Here is a 4,858-nt window from a genome sequence, read left to right as displayed (position 1 = left end):
GTTGCTGAAGCAGTTTCAGAAGAAAATGGTCATGGCTTCTTTGTCCTTAAGAGTCTTATATGGGGCTGGATAATTCTTTGGTTACATGGGAGGCATAAATAACTATGAGTGAATATTTTTATTGAAAACATGTTTTTATTTTGCTGTCAAGTCTAGTAAAGACTCTATGTGGTCTAACAGTGAAGACTAAAAGGCTAAGTAAACAGCTAGATCTGTGGACCAGGGTTTCCAGGAACTGATCTTGAGCAAATCACCCAATATTCTGCAATCTGAAAAATAATAGTACAAAACATCAATCCACACAGCTATAACATTTGTTTAGATAAAAAAAAAAAAAAACCCTCACCTAAGACTCCTGTAGCGGCCATGTAGACTAGAAGAAGGACTCGGGATCAGGCTCGAGGCTTGCCCTTGCTCAGAATGGAGAAGATGGAGCTGATCCAGAAGACCAAGTTGGCTGAGCAGGCTGAACACAATGACGTGACCATCTGCATGAAAGCCTTGACCTAGCAGGGTGCCAAGCTGTCTAACATGGGGGCTTCAGATACACCTGGAGGGTCATCTTGAACACTGAACAGAAGACCTCCAACAAGAAGTTGCCATTGATCAAGGACTTTTGGGAGAAAGTGGAGTCATAGCTGAGGTCCATCTGCACCACAGTCCTGGAATTTTTGGATAAGTATCTAATGCAACTAATCCAGAGAATAAGATCTTCTATCTGAAAATAAAGGAAGATTATGTTCAGTATCTTGCTAAAGTAGCTTGTGGGGATAATCAAAAACAAATGATAGAAAATTCCAAAGGAGTCTACCAAGAGGCATTTGATATAAGCAAGAAAGACATATAATCTACACATAAAATCTGTCTGGGCCTGAGCCTTAACTTTTCTGAATTTTACTATGAGATCCTTAATAATCCAGAGCTTGCCTGCACACTGGCTTAAATGGCTTTTGATGAGGTCATTGCAGAACTTGATACACTGAACTAATACTCCTACAAAGACAGCACCCTCATCATGCAGTAGCTTAGAGACAACATTATGGAATGGACATCAGACAGTGCAGGAGAAGAATGTGATGCAATGGAGGGGCAGAGAATAAAAAGCATCCAGTGTACCAATCTCCTTCCCCCCAAGTAAACCTTATTCCACTTGGACTTCTTCTAGCAAGGAAGCCCATTCATGAGTACAGGATCAACTGTTCATAGTTTTTTTGTTTGTTTGTTTGTTTGTTTTTTCACACTTCAACTTTGGGAAAACACCATCCCTCAGCTTGCGTTGTCTCTGCCTTCCTGATGTGCAGTTACTACTGTAGAAAAGTATCAATAGCTTCATTTCATATAAACATGAGTAACTTCCAGAAACTTGTGTAGAGGGCTGACAGCACATTTGGTATTTAAGTAATCTGAACCAGTTCTGCAAATGACTGTGTTTTGTATTACTGTGAAGCTATGGAAATGTAGTACATTACATTTAAAGTAATTAGAATAATAACTTCTTGATTTCTACATTTCTTTTCTGAACCTTCTTAGGAGTTTCCTTTCAGAAGCAACTTTTCCATGCTCTTACTACAAATTCCTTTTTAGTAGGAATCCAGAAGTGTTAGATTGAATGGGAAAGCACTTAATGCATCCTGGTTTGGGGTAATAGATTAAAATGTCTCCTTGTCACATATTCTGGAGGTTGCATCTGTCTGTCAGGAATCTTCTTATGCATTCTTAATTTGCTGCTATTTAAGTTGATAATTTCTTTCCCAATAAAAATTCACTTACATCTCCTGTCTTCATAGCTCTGTTATTAACTTTACGTTGTGATATAAGTAGCAGGTTGCTGCAAGAATAAAAGCATTGCTTTGGGCAAACTAAAATGCATGTCATTTTCTAATACACTAGAAAGTGGAAATAAAATAGACAAGTCCAAGTCTAATCTTTAGTACTTTTCCTTGCAGATTGATGTACATGTGAGAGGGTGTCCGGTTTGTCCAGTGGTTGTTCTTTAAAGAATTGGACCACTATGTTGTCTTTACTAATTACTGACTGTAGTCCCAAAAAAGTCTTGTGAAAATGTTATGCCCTATGTAACAGCAGAATAACATAAGATAAAACTCATTTTATAAAACCATTTATTACGGCTTTGCAACAGTTGCATTTTAAGGAATTTAAGTTGTATTTTAAGGAACAGATGAATTTACCGCGTTTTGAAGTTTGTTGCTATTTTTCTTTATGTAATATGTAGTGGTGATACCCATATTTCTACATTGTGGAACACTTGTCTCGGGTGCCTGGCACTGTAAAATTGGATGATATTTCTCCAGATAGTCTCATGAGTCATCTTCCTCAGATGCAAATTATAGTCTGTTAGATAGCATATGGAGTAAGGTGGATATTTAAAAACAAAACAAACAAACAAAACAAAAGTAGCTCATCTCCATTTTAGTGTGGTCTCTCAATCTGACCCTTCAGAATTCAGGGCCTCCCACACAGGGAGAATACAGGCAGACTTTACACGCCCTCTGCTGGTTGAGTAAAGAATTGCACTTATATTTAACATGATAACTCTTTAACCCCAGAGAGTTTCCAGTCTCTCTCTTGCAGTCTGGAGGTACAGGAAGCCTTATGATTGATAGGTATTTTCTAACCAGAGTTTTACTTGTTTACTTACTCCACAAAGATATCATAGCATGTTTTTTGTTTTATTAAAAAAAAAGATAAAGCCAAAGATATGTTTTTGGTAGAGGTGCGGTATGGTGAGGGTGGAAGGGGTGCCTCAGTGGGCCCATGCTGAGGCATCACGTCCCCGTGAGGGCCAGCTATGTGACAGATATAGTTGGAATAGAGTTTATTTAGGGCATGGGACGTGGAGTTGGGAAGGGAGTAGGGACAAAAAAGGTGGGGGAGGAGAGGCTGGCTAGGAACATATGGAGAGAAGGGGAGGGGGAAGAGAAGAAAGGGAGAGAAGAGGCAGAGGGCAAGAGAGTAAGAGAGCAAGGAGGGGACAGACAGCCCCTTTTATAGTGAACCAAGAATAGTTGGCTGTTGCTAGTAAACTGTGGAGCTGGCCTAGAAAGAATGCTAACATTCTTCATTTTTGGTTTAATTTTAAAAAGTAAAACCCAGAAAGCGGTGATGGTGAAGCAGGAATACGTGTCATCATGATCTTTAGCTACTTTGACTTGGGGTGATGTATCTCTAGGAAACAGAAGAAAATGAGTATGAGGATGTTGGTGCAGTCTTAGGAGAGTTGGCTGTTTCCTTACTGCTCAGGGTCTGGGGAACCATTTCTGAATAGGAAGGAGCAGATCCAGTAGGGGCAGCTGTCTGTTAGAGTAGATTGCAGCATCTGTGGGTTGTTTCTCTGGAGTAGTCCTGGATGTAGATTTTAAGTAAATGACTGGACTTGACAAGATGGTGAAACACACACACACACACACACACACACACACACACACGGTAGAAAATAAAGTTAACTACATTTGGGAGAAAAAATATTTTCTTAGGTATGCATTTGAAATCCTTAGATCTTGGTTGGGGTTGAAGGGAGTCCCAATCCCAGGGAGCAGGAGAAGAATCCCACCCTCTGGAATAGGTAACAAGTAGAAACATAGGTTACTACTGATTGACAGGTGTACTTATCTGGAAGGAGTCTATTTGGTCCATGAGGGATAGGTCTGAGTGGGTTTCCTAGAGCTTATAAAAGTTTGTAAAAGAGATAAGTCTGTTAACAGCATGAACAGATTTTAAGATGAGCTTAGGGAAGATTTAAAAAAACCTTTTCGTGGAGCAGAAGAAGCAAGAAGAGCTTTTTTCTTCCGTCTAAGAGACTGTATATACATATGTGTGTGTGTGTATACACAATTGGCAATATGAGACACATAACAATTTTAAGTTTACATTTAAAAGACAATTAAAGGAAACTTGAAATCTTGACCTTGTGAATATGATAACTGATCATATAGATTTAGCATAAGAAACACCTTAAGTCTATTGTTCAAAGACAATAAAAGGAAACTTAATATTTGAACTTGTGATTATAAAAGTTGGATTGTACAGTGGAATGTTTTATTAGAGTTAGGCTAATTTATAAGAACTCTGTTGATTAATGTTAGGACAGTGGCACAACAAGGTGGAAAATACAAAGCATTTAGTCACTGGGGACTGAGTTTAGAAAAGGAAGTAACAGATGGTTATATCTGTGAAAGGTTACATCTGAACTTGTATATCATTTATCTTGAAGCCTATGAGTAAGGCAAACCTGTCCGTCTTTGATAAGAGATCTGGTAGTCTTAACTAGTTAACAAATTGACTAACAAGATAATAAAGTGGTGGATTCCTTAGGGTAAGGAGCTAGAGGTCTATTTTCTAGCTGTCACGCTTCAGTTAGCTTATCTGTCAATGTAGTCAGAAATCTGGGAAGAATAAATTATAATCTAAATGTCATTAATTAAAATGATAGAGGATGGTCAATAGTCCACTACCTAAACAGTTCCCAGGTCCTTGTGGTCACCATCACAACTTTGGCATTGTCAGTCTGGCCGTGAAGCCCAGAAGATAAGAAGGTTTTTTCCTATAGCATAGGAATGTGGGAGAAAATAACTCACCTTGACTCAGGCAATATGAAACATTTAACTCTCTGGCTATCTTCTGTTTGTCCACAGTTTAGGCCACGTTCTGACACAGGCAAGGGAATGGAGGAATGTTTCTCAGTGGTTATCATACTACAATCCAGGTAGAATCTTGTTACTGTGTCCATATCTTCTCAGAGACCTTGTGGGGAGGGGTAAACTGGGAGAATTTGGGAGTCTTTCTCTATCATAACAAGTTTAAACATTTAAAATTATATTTAGCAGATTTCTGACAACAT

The 4,858-nt window shown here is 38.7% G+C and overlaps 1 pseudogene; it reads left to right on the top strand.

The window, feature by feature from the left end:
* The first annotated feature begins 420 nt into the window (after positions 1-420).
* On the top strand, positions 421-1,138 carry LOC114636840 (annotated as a pseudogene).
* The last annotated feature ends 3,720 nt before the right edge of the window (positions 1,139-4,858 follow it).

Source organism: Grammomys surdaster, unplaced genomic scaffold (assembly GCF_004785775.1).
Source record: "Grammomys surdaster isolate TR1022 unplaced genomic scaffold, NIH_TR_1.0 124976, whole genome shotgun sequence".
NCBI lineage: Eukaryota > Metazoa > Chordata > Mammalia > Rodentia > Muridae > Grammomys > Grammomys surdaster.
Note: the sequence above shows the minus strand (reverse complement) of the source record. Positions and strands in the feature narration are given on the sequence as shown.